Source organism: Mesoplodon bidens (assembly GCF_964165515.1).
Source record: "Mesoplodon bidens genome assembly, chromosome: 1".
NCBI classification, from domain to species: domain Eukaryota; kingdom Metazoa; phylum Chordata; class Mammalia; order Artiodactyla; family Ziphiidae; genus Mesoplodon; species Mesoplodon bidens.
In genome coordinates this window covers 147,877,984-147,890,642 of record NC_138176.1, presented here as the reverse complement: position 1 = coordinate 147,890,642, position 12,659 = coordinate 147,877,984, and positions in this window count along the sequence as shown.

Genomic DNA, 12,659 nt, shown 5'->3' with positions numbered 1-12,659 from the left:
GATCCCTGGTCAGGAACTAAAATCCCACATGCCCTGCAGCACAGCCGAAAAAAAAAAAAGACATAAGAATAGACGTAGATGTAGAGAACAGACACGTGGACTTGGGGGGGAAGAGGAGGGTGGGACGAATTGGGAGATTAGGTTTGACATAAATACACTACCATGTGTAAAATAGATAGCTAGTAGGAACCTGCTGTATAGCACAGGGACCTAGGCCTGGTGCTCCATGACGGCCTAGATAGGTGGGATGGGAGGGTGGGGTGGGAGGGAGGTCCAAGAGGGAGGGGATATAGGCATACACAGACCTGATTCACTTCATTCTACAGCAGAAACTAACACAACATTGTAAAGCAGTTTTACTCCAAAAAAGAAAAAAAGACATGCAGGGAAGAAGGCCAGGGGATGACAGAGACAAAGATTGGAGTGAGGCAGCTGCAAGCCAAGGAATGCCAAGGATCACCAGCAAGCACCAGAACTAAGGAAAGAGGCAAGGGAGGATTCTTCCCTTGAGCCTTCAGAAGGAGTATTACCCTGCTGACACCTTGATTTCTAGAACAGTAAGAAAATGAATTTTTGTTGTTGTAAGCCACTGTGTTCATGGTACTTTGTTACAACAGCTCTAGGAAACTAATACACCTGCCACCAGCCATAAGTAAAATTTGTCTTAAAGTGGGTTAGTTAGTAGCTGTAAAGAAGCAAAAGCATTTTACCTTCTGAGAGACAAATTTCATCACTCTCATTTTTGGACCTAATTTTTTTCGTTTGTTTTAAAAGAGAGCTATAGAACATTTATAAAGCCGTGAGTGACAGCTTACCTGATTTCTACATTTTTCTCAATTGCATTAAGTTTGTGAACCTCAATTTATCTCTAGAATCTACATTTTCATTTTTCCATTTTCTCACATTCTTAGGAAATAAGAACAATATGCAAGCAAATATTTAAATAATTGTACAACTAAGAGAAACTGCAGAAATGGAACTGTTGCTTGGCAGGCAGCTCCACCAAGCTTTGGCTCAAAGTATTACTTTGTCAGCTGATATGGAAAAGTGCAAAATAGGAATTTTAAAAGCAGTGTAGAAATGAGAATATATAATGTACTAAATGAGATTGTACAAAAGTGAATGGACTAAAGTCAACGTTTGCTTGTTTAATAATCAATTATTCTTTTCATTATGTTCATCTTATTAACTAAGAATTTTTATAAATGCAATATTTTCTATGATTTATAACTATCAAATGTCATTACCGTAATAACTGTGGCAGATTGTAAGAATAAGTAGCTGAACTTCAAATTCTGCTTTAACTGAAAATGTAACCACATCAGAACTGGTAGTCAGCACCATCTGACTTATCCAAGGAATGTGCCAAGAATTTACATAACTTTTGCCTTCTGAATTTTTCCAAGTAGCTCCAGAAACTGAATAGTATTTGTAATGTGGACTACCTAGTAAATACTGTTTTGGAAAAACTCTTCAGGGTTCAGTTATGCATAGACTCGTCCAGAGACTACAGAAAATTAAACGGTGAGCCTGCAGGAAATTCAACAAGTGCTGTTTCACCTGCTAATCATGACAGATTTATCATGATTTTCAGGAGATAGGAAGTTTCTTGTTAATTGACTTTTCGACAAATTGAAACTTAATCAGAAAACTCCTTTCCACTCAATCGAAAATATTACTAGAATACATCAGTTTTCTTTTCATTCTTTAGGAAGCACCGGATAGTGAACATAATGGGGAATCTTTGGTGTTTGAACATACCCCAGTGCCTCAGGTTTGTCAATCTGAAAGCCACTTGAATTTGCAAAATTGTAGGGGTAGAATCAAAGACTGATGGAGCCAAACATGTACTGAGACTAGAACTTTTCATGGAAGTTAGTTCCATCTCTGTGTGTATTGAGGTTTTTGTTTTGTTTTCTTTTGTTTTGAATACAACAGGGGAGGCCAGTTAAGAACCTCTGTTAAATTGGGTCTTGATACCTTGATCCACTTAGCACATACTGTCTGCAAGTTCTATACTAAATGTTGAAGATGCAAGGTGGAAAAGATATTGTCCCTGACTTCAACAGGCAATTTGAAGTTTTCTTGTGTTATTATTATGTTATTACTATATATTCATGCATACAGGATGCTGTCTACTTCCCTCTGAATGCCTACTTCATTCTTTGCTCTTTGAAGAGGCTCGTTTCTTTGCTTTTCAGTTCACATGACATGCAGAAGAGAACCATCCATCTTCTAAGCTCACAACTCCTTCATCTTAGATCAGCCCAGACTAAACTGGAATTTCTTAGTCCAAATTGCAAATGCTAAGGGCAATAAATTTAATTTTTTTTCTTTTCTCCATAGCACTTATCATCTAGCATACTAAATAATTTATTACTTATTATCTTTACTGTTTATGGTTTGTCTCTCCAGGTGCCCATAACTGGTCTAATCAATTGGGGCCAGGTGGGCAGGGTCATGGCTAAAACATATCTCTGGATGAGCCACCACTAATGAACTGGGAGACCACAGCAATTTCCAGAGAAAGGAAAGATTTTGGGGTCATAGACCAAACACATCTTTCAAAAAATTGCCACCAAAGGTTTATCTTGTTAAAAGTAGTACCAAAGCACACACACACACACAAAGTTCCCAATGTACCCACCAACTTGTAAAAAAAAACAAACCCTCTCCATTAGCATCAGAGTTAATTATTATTATTTTTTTTTTATTTTTTTATTATTATTTTTTTTTGCGGTAGGCGGGCCTCTCACTGTTGTGGCCTCTCCCCTTGCGGAGCACAGGCTCCGGACGCACAGGCTCAGCGGCCATGGCTCACGGGCCTAGCCGCTCTGCGGCATGTGGGATCTTCCCAGACCGGGGCACGAACCCGTGTCCCCTGCATCGGCAGGCGGAGTCTCAACCACTGCGCCACCAGGGAAGCCCAGAGTTAATTATTTAAATGGAATTTTCAGAGTTTTGGCTTTTTTAACCTTAAAAAATCAAATACATTTTCACATCTTAATAAATATTTAATATATAGTAATAAGTTCAAAATGTATAGCACATCTATCTTTTTTCATATAATAAAACAGAAAACTATTATCTCCAAGAAACTCCATTTCTGTACCCTGATCTGCATCCCTGATTCTCTCACTGTTAGTATGGCAGGACAGACATTCTTTTCCTCCCTGTATGCTCTTCCCTTCCTAGGGCAGAGCACTTACCATGGGGAACAAAAGGAGCATTTGGCAACGTTACTGAATGCAGTGGAAGAGACAGAGACCCCTTCAGCATATTAACACATGAGGGGGTTCAGTCTTTGCAATGTGAAAAATCTGATTGTATATACTCCACTGATAGGATTTGACATACCCCAGGTCTCCTCTAAAGTGGAACAGAGCTGAATGGCCCACAACCTATGCCAGAGGTAGAGAAGTGGACATAAGATCAGGGGAAAGGGTACAGGTGTCATGGAAGGAGAAGAAAAGAAAGGGTAGGGCCAAAGGGGAGGATGTTTTTTCTTTGTTGGCAGAGAGGGGGATAGCCAGGTAGGGTGGCTCTGTGGACTTAGATGGAAGAACCCCTGTCCACTGAGGGCTGGGGAAGCTGTTATGAAAAGAGTACAGAAATCCTTTCCAAACACTTACTCTGTTGTGAATCTGGGGATATCTGACACTTACTTGAAGCAAGGTACTATTTATTGTGTACATTCTGCTAGATTACAAACCATGTGAGGGCAGGGATCTTTGCTTATATTATTCAGGGTGTATCTCAAATGCCAAAACAGTGCCTGGCACATGCAGGCACTCAATAAATATTTGGTCAACTGAAACAAAAAATTCTGGGCTATGTGTCTATCCCTAACTGGCTAAAAATATGGATGTTTAATATTGGGCTGTACCACTGCTGCCTTCCCTATTCCAGGCATGGTTCTACTGTTTCACTAGAAATGAACCAGTACATTTGTCAAGTGATATACATAAGTAGAGGAGGAGGAGAAGGAGATACTTTACAGGACACGACAAGAGTATTACACTTTTACTGCTATTATCTCTGACACCATTCCAGATACAGGAGAAATTAGGGTCAACAATGAAGTAGAATTAGATTATTCCAATATTACTATAATTTTTTAAGAATATAGAATCTGCTGCTCTCTTCTTCCCTCTCCCAGTATTTATCCAATCATGTCAACTCTGAAATGGACTGGCTTGACATAAGACCTAGGAGAAATGGGGGAGTGCTACATACTTACATTAAAAAAAAAGTTTTTATCAAAGTATCATTGTTTTAATGATGCATAACAATATAAAATACATAGAAATAGCTTATTATTCTATTTGAACATGAAACTGCATAGGCAGAATCCAGGGTATTTTATTATCCAGTCAACTGAACTGTTTTAAGATTTGAGGGGCTTCCCTGGTGGCACAGTGGTTGAGAATCTGTCTGCCAATGCAGGGGACATGGGTTCGAGCCCCGGTCTGGGAAGATCCCACATGCCGCGGAGCAACTAGACCCGTGAGCCACAATTACTGAGCCTGCGCATCTGGAGTCTGTGCTCCACAACAAGAGAGGCCGCGATAGTGAGAGGCCCGCGCACCGCAGTGAAAAGTGGCCCCCTCTTGCCGCAACTAGAGAAAGCCCTCGCACAGAAACAAAGACCCAACACAGCCAAAAATAAATAAATAAATTAAAAAAAAAAGATTTGAGGATATTGCTCTGATTTTTGAAGTTTTAAGAAGTTCTGGAGTGGAGTTTTGGAAAGTTCTCTAACAAAATTTCCTTGGCCCAATGACTTACAAGCTTATTTCAATGAAATAGATATATATATATATATATTTATTTATTTATTTATTTTTGGCTGTGTTGGGTCTTCGTTGCTGCGCATGGGCTTTCTAGTTGCGGCGAGTGGAGCCTACTCTTCGTTGCGGAGCTCAGGCTCTAGGCGCAGGGGTTTCAATAGTTGTGGTGTGTGGGCTCAGTAGTTGTGACTTGCAGGCTCTAGAGTGCAGGCTCAGTAGTTGGGGCACATGGGCTTAGTTGCTCCGCGGCATTTGGGATCCTCTTGGACCAGAGATCGAACCCACATCCCCTGCATTGGCAGGCGGATTCCCAACCACTACGCCACCAGGGAAGTCCCGAAATAGATATTTTAGTATTTATTCATGATGCACCCCTCAACTGACTCTCACAAAGGGATGAGACATAGTGCACAAGAGGGCTTGGCTAGACAATAATCACCTCTTACTGTAGGCATCACGGGCTTTGTTTACTGAGTCAAATATGTCAATCCTGGCTTTTCTCTTAGGATAAATTTTCTCACCAGGAACTGCTTCTGCTTTCTGGCAAATAGGATTATTTTAGCTCTTCCCACCAGGTTACTAGGTATCTCCAGACTTAAATATAGTGGACAAAGCTTGGACCAAGGCTGGGAGCCCACTGTCATCATCATTTTATCTGTGTGTAGTTCTTTATAGTTTAAAAAGTACTTTCATACCCAATATCTTGTTTAATGCTATTAACAACTGAGAGAGGTAGGCAGAAATGGATTTATCATGAAGCTAATGAAGTTTAAGTTTCAGCGCCCCCTGGGAAGTGCCTTAGCAGAGCCACACTGTCATAAGAGTTTGTAAAATTTGCAGTTTTAACCACAGTAGATTTAGACTACTGTCTCTATCCCCTGTGACTACACTTCTTTAGGACTTCCCTCATTTTGAGAGACTTCGGAGTGTCCTTAGGCATTTTTTGGGATCCGACTGAGGGGGAGTTGAATTTGGTACATTTAATTTGGATTTAGCAATGGGTAATTCCCTGGCAGTCCAGTGGTTAAATCTCCAAGCTTTCATTGCCGAGAGCCCAGGTTCAAACCCTGGTTGGGGAACTAAGATCCCACAAGTTGCGTGGCAGGGCCAAAAAAAAAAAGTAATTTGGATTTAGCGAAATATATTTATGTGGTTTGCAATCACTTTTATGTATAGTTAAGTTATTGCCAGTTGTCTCAGTGTAGAAATGGTTTCCAGGAACTCTGCCTCTGCAAACTGTCGATGAATGTTGACAATGCAGAGTTTTTAAGGTTTGTCACTGAACAAGAGATCTTCAGATGCCTTGTAATCTTGCACCTCATACATGAAAAAACTTGGTAGGGGGCTTCCCGTATTTGACAATGATCCTAAAAGTTTATATGACATTACTGAAACAAGTTGTGGAGCTGAAATATAGTTTTTAGAAACTGGCAATAGGGCTTCCCTGGTGGCGCAGTGGTTGAGAGTCCACCTGCCGATGCAGGCGACACAGGTTCGTGCCCCGGTCCGGGAAGATCCCACATGCCGCAGAGCGGCTAGGCCCGTGAGCCATGGCATCTGGGCCTGCATGTCTGGAGCCTGTGCTCCGCAACGGGAGAGGCCACAGCAGTGAGAGGCCCGCGTACCACAAAAAACAAAAACAAACAAACAAACAAAAACTAACAATAGGAAAAAAAACCCTGAATAACTAGATTACAGAAAAGAAAAACTACTTTTCATTCTCTATATAGAAAATAATATAACAAAACCATTGTCATATGAAAAGGTGATCAAAGATAACCAAAGTTTTAGAAAATGAGAGTATGGAAATATGGAAAGATTCATTCCTTTAGCTATTTCATCTACAAATATTTATTATTTGCCTACTATATTTTCAAGAATGCTGCTAGGGGCTGAGAATAGAATAGTGAATAGACAGAAATAGTCCCTGACATTGAGATATTCATAGTCTAAGGAGGAGCAGACCCCCAGCAAGTAATCATATCAATAATTATTTATTTATAATTATGATACTGTGATAAAAGAGAAGTGCAAAATGCTCTAGAGATAACCTAAGTCTGAATCTTAGGGAAAGTTTCCTTGGAGAAAAAGTATATGAAAACCAGAGGAGTATCTAGATTAAAGGGGGAGTGAAGGATATCCTACTCAGGGGGAAGAGTAGAAACAAGGGCTCTGAGGTGGGAGGGTACTTGTTGACTGAAATAAAAGAAAACAAAAGAATGACAGTGTAGTTAGCTCATCATAAGCAGTGGGAACGTGGTGAATGAGTCCAAAAGACCAGTTTGCCAGTTCTAAAATGTCATATAAGTGAAATTTAGAGTATATATGTATACTCTATATATTTGTATAAGGTTTCTTTAACTTGTATTTCATCCATGCTGTTGCATGTATCTGCAGGTGTTTGTTGCTGATGGACATTTGGGTTGTTTCCAGGTTTTTGTCATTATGAATAGAGCTGCTGCGAACATTCTTGTATAAGAGTTGTGAGAATTTTAGTCCACTGTTTTTCCCACCTCCCTGCAGTGCAGAGGCAAGAATATGCTCTGTGTTGCACAGAAGCTTAAATAAACAAGCAAAGAACAGTTCAGTACCTACCTGATCTTTTTGTTGACCTCATGAGGCACTTGGAGTCTAGCATCTACAGATAAAAAGAACTGGGTCAGGTAATTCAACACAGACACAGCAGCAGCCTGGCCTGAGTCCCACATCACCAACATCTGATACATGAACCATACTTTGAGATAGAGGATGTTAAGGTAGGAAAGGGTTCTTGCTGATGCTCGAAGGTGGGGAGCTGATCTTGTCTACACCCTCTAATCTCAAGAGGAATCCATAACTACCTAAACGACTCTTTATGCCCTGCCAAATGGTCTTAATCCTACTTCTCCTTATCCCTTTCCTACTTCCCCCAAAGAACTGACCCCATAGCAGTGTTCTGTAACTCTAGCTTTACTGTATAACCCCTTGGTACTTTTAGTGTATCTGCATATTCATCAGAAGCAGTCTCAGCCTTAAAGCAACTCCTGGGGTTGGGTGTGCTACGGAAAGTCAACTGCTACTGCCATATGCATCACTGTCTGATTACTCCAATTTTAGTTACTGTATCTGTGACTTTATTTTTTAAATTGAATTATAGTTGATTTTCAATATATTAGTTTCAGGTATACAGCATAATGATTCAGTATTTTTATAGATTATACTCCATTTAAAGTTATTACAAGATAATGGCTATAGTTCCCTGTACTATACAATATATCCTTGTTGCTTATCTATTTTATACATAGTAGTGTGTTTCTCTCAATCCCATACCCCTATCTTGTGCCTTCCCCCTTCCCTCTCCCCACTGGTAACCACTAGTTTGCTTTCTATATCTCTGAGTGTGTTTCTGTTTTGCTATGAACATTTGTTTGCTTTATTTTTTTAGATTCCACAGATAAGTGACATCATACAGTATTTGTCTTTGAGTGACTTATTTCACTAAGAATAATATTCTCTAGGTCCATCCACATTACTGCAAGTGGCAGAATTTCATTCTTCTTTATGGTTAATATTCCATTATATATATAAACCACATCTTTTTTATCCATTTGTCTGTTGATGGACACTTGGTTGCTTCCATATCTTGGCTATTGTAAATAGTGCTGCTATGAACATTGGGGTGCATGTATCTTTTCAAATTAGTGTTTTCATTTTTTTCCATATATATATACCTAGGAGTGGAATTGCTGGATCATATGGTGGTTCTATTTTAGTTTTTTGAGGAACCTCCGTACTGTTTTCCATAGTGGCTGCATCAATCTACATTCCCACCAACAGTGTATAAGAGTTCCCTTTTCTCCACATCCTTGCCAACATTTATTATTTGTAGACTTTTTGATGATAGCCCCTCTGGCAGGTTTGAGGTGATATCTTGTTGTTTTGATTTGCACTTCTCTAATAATTAGCAATGCTGGGCAACTTCTCATGTGCTTGTTAGCCATCTGTATGTCTTCTTTGAAAAATGTCTACTCAGGTCTTCTGCACATTTTTTTATTTTTTATTTTTTTTTGATATTCAGTTGTATAAGCTGTTTATATATTTTGGATATTAACCCCTTGTTGCTTAGATCACTTGAAGATATTTTCTCCCAAAGAGAGCTCTGCCTGTGCTTTCCTCTAGGAGTTTTATGATTTCAGGCTTTACACTTAGGTCTTTAATCCATTTTAGGTTTATTTTTGTATATGATGTGAGGAAATGTTCTAATCTCATTCTTTTACATGTAGTTTTCCCAGCACCACTTATTGAAGAGATTGTCTTTCCTCTTGATTCCTTTGTTGTAGATTAACTGACCATGTGTCTGTAACTTTATTTATTTTTAAAAATATTCAGTTATTTAGACTGCGCCGGGTCTTAGTTGCGACATGTGGGCTGTTTTAGTTGCGACATGCGGGATGTTTTTGTTGCGACATGCAGGATGTTTTAGTTGTGGCCTGTGGATTCTTAGTTGCACTATGCATGCGGGATCCAGTTTCCCGACCAGGGATTGAACCCGGGCCCCCTGCATTGGGAGTGCCTACTCTTACCCACTGGACCACCTGGGAAGTCCCGTGACTGTGACTTTAAATTGAAGAACAACACTGTACAAACATGACAGTATGAAGAATATCAGTCTTCAGTGAATTTTTATTTCTGTAGTTAAAAAAGACAGTATTTTGAACCATTTTTTTCCCCTGAGTAGAGACTTATCTTTCTTGCAGGAATTTTCTTTCCAGATAGTATTTCTATGGCCCTTTAATATTTTACATTCTTTTTGTTTCTGCTATATTTCTTCTTTATTTTACACTTTTTTCTTTTTTTAGTTCAAAGTCAATACTCCATTCCAGCCTCCTAGATAATTCATTCTTATCACATACTTTTAACTAGTACTTACTAGCCCATCATCTTCTCTATCCTCTAGATTTCTCTTAAATGAATCTTACTGTGCCACTGGCAGGATTTTTCCTTTTGGCGTTTCCTTTTTAGCCTCTAACTACCACACTTGAGCATGTACAGTAATTAATAAAGATAGATTCTTTCTTTTTTTATATAATAATTTTTAAAATATTTATTTTATTTTATTTGTTTATTTGGTTGTGCTAGGTCTTAGTTGTGGCTCACTGGTTCCTTAGATTTGGCACTTGAGCACCTTAGTTGCATCATGCTAACTCTTAGCTGCAGCATGCAAGTGGGATCTAGTTCCCTGACCAGCGATCGAACCTGGGCCCCCTGTATTGGGAGCATGGCGTCTTACCCACTAGACCACCAGGGAAGTCCCAAGATAGATTCTTTCTTTGGTAATATATATATATTTTAAATTTATTTATTTGGCTGTGTCAGGTCTTCGTTGTGGCATATGGGATCTTTTGCTGCAGTGCTCGTTGTGGCGTGTGGGCTTCTCTCTAGTTGTGGCATGCTAGTTTTCTCTTCTCTAGTTGTGACTCAGGTTCCAGAGCACGTGGGCTCTGTAGTTGAGGCGCGGGAGCTCAGTAGTTGTGGCTTGAGGGCTTAGTTGCCCAGCGGCATGTGGGATCTTAGTTCCCCTTTCTTTGGTAATATTGTGAACTGATAACTGGAAAAATCTTCCTATAAAAGATCCAGGGCTTCCCTGGTGGCGCAGTGGTTGAGAGTCCGCCTGCTGATGCAGGGGACACGGGTTCGTGCCCCGGTCCGGAAAGATCCCACATGCCGCGGAGCGGCTAGGTCCGTGAGCCATGGCCGCTGAGCCTGCGCATCTGGAGCCTGTGCTCCGCAACGGGAGAGGCCGCAACAGTGAGAGGCCCGCATACCGCAAAAAACAAAACAACAACAAAAAAAACATTCTTTTAAGTAAAGAACTGATGTTTAATGGCCATAAATTCCTCTCACCCCAATATGCACTTCCTTTTGCAGTGCAACTTTGCTGCTTCTTGTTCAGGAGATGGTCTATTCCCTCACCCTTTACACCTGGATTGCTCTTGTATTCTGACACCAACTGGTGTGCTGTAATACAATTCAATTTTAATGCTAATTATTTGGCATTATTGTAGGAATCCACAGCTTGAATGTCATGATCTCCAACAAGACTGCTCTTGGCTTCAGATGCCAGCCACAAGTGGGGTCCTCCAGCCACCTGCACTTCCAACCAACTAGTTAAAAATATGGAGGGTTCACATGAACCCCCTCAGATTCGGTAACTCATTAGTATGACTCATAAAATTCAGGAAAGCACTGTACTTACAATAACAGTTTGTTGTAAAGGGTACATGTCAGAACCAACCAAATGAAGAGACACATATGACAAAGTGTGGGAGGATTCTGAATACAGAGCTTCCACGCCCTCTCCTTGTAGAATCAGGGTGTATCACCCTCTTGGCACATCAATGTATTCACCAACCAGGAAGCTCAACTGGGATTTGGTGTCTAGAGTTTTCACTGGGATTTCATTATATAGGCATGATTGACTGAATCACTGGCCTTGTGATTAAACTCAATATCCAGCCCTTCTCCCCTTTCTGGAGATTACACTGGCTCAAAGCCCCAACCTTTTAATCATATAGTTGATCTTTCTGGTGACTAGCCCCATCATGAGTCTTCTTATCTCATAGCATAAACTAAGGTGATATCCAAGGGGGGTCATGAATAGCAAAGACATCCTTAGCGCTTAGGAAGTGCCAAGGATTTAGAGCCTCACTCCCAGGAACCAGAGACAAAGACTGGTTATATTCTGTATCATATAATGCCGTTTAACCAATAGAATATAGTGAAAATGTGTTATACGACTTCCAAGGCTAGGTCTTAAGAAACCTTACAGTTTTCCACTTTGTACTTTTGTAATGCTGCCCCAGGACCGCGATGTAAAAAAGTTGGTCTAGCCATGTAGAGAAAAACTGAGGCGCGTCAGCCAATAGCCGGCACTGACTGTTAATCCTGTGAATGAGGCCGTTTTGGACCCTCCAGCTGAGTGCAGTTTCATCAATGACCCCAGGCAGAATGAGCAGAGGGGAACCCACATTCAACCCAGGGAAGTGTGAGATATAGTAAAACATTGCTGTGTGAAGCCACGAAGTTTTAGTGTTGTTTGTTATGTAGCAATGGATAACTGATAGTTGGGAGCCAAAAACAAAGGTAAAACCAGAGCTGAAAGCAAGTAAGCTCTCAGCCCTATCCTAAGGTTAGAGGTGGTTTTCCCATCTTGATAACAATGGGGCTTAGGTTTTTGTTTTTGTTTTTTAAAATATTTATTTATTTATTTATTTATTTAATTTATTTGGCCTTACCGCGTCTTTGTTGCGGCTTGCGGGATCTTTTAGTTGTGGCGTGTAGGATCTAGTTCCCTGAACAGGGATCGAACCCGGGCCCCCTGCATTGGGAATGTCGAGTCTTAGCCACTGGACCACGAGGGAAGTCCTGGCGCTTAGGTTTTTTAATTTAATTAATTAATTAATCTGTTTTTTGCAGTGGTCAGGCTATTTTAACTTGAATTACTTTTTTTTTGCTTAATACATATTTATTGGAGTATAATTGCTTCAAAATACCGTGTTAGTATCTGTTGTACAACAAAGCAAATCAGCCATATACATACCCATGTCCCCATATCCCCTCCCTCTTAAGCCTCCCTCCCATCCTCCCTGTTCCACCCCTCTACGTCACCGCAAAGCACTGAACCAATCTCGCTGTGCTAATGCTGCTGCTTCCCACCAGCCAACTATTTTATATTAGGTCGTGTATATACGTCGATGCTACTCTCACTTCGCCCCAGCTGCGCCCTCCCACCCCATGTCATCAAGTCCATTCTCTATGTCTACTTCTTTATTCCTGCCCTGCAACAAGGTTCATCAGTACCATTTTTTTTTTTTAGATTCCATATATATG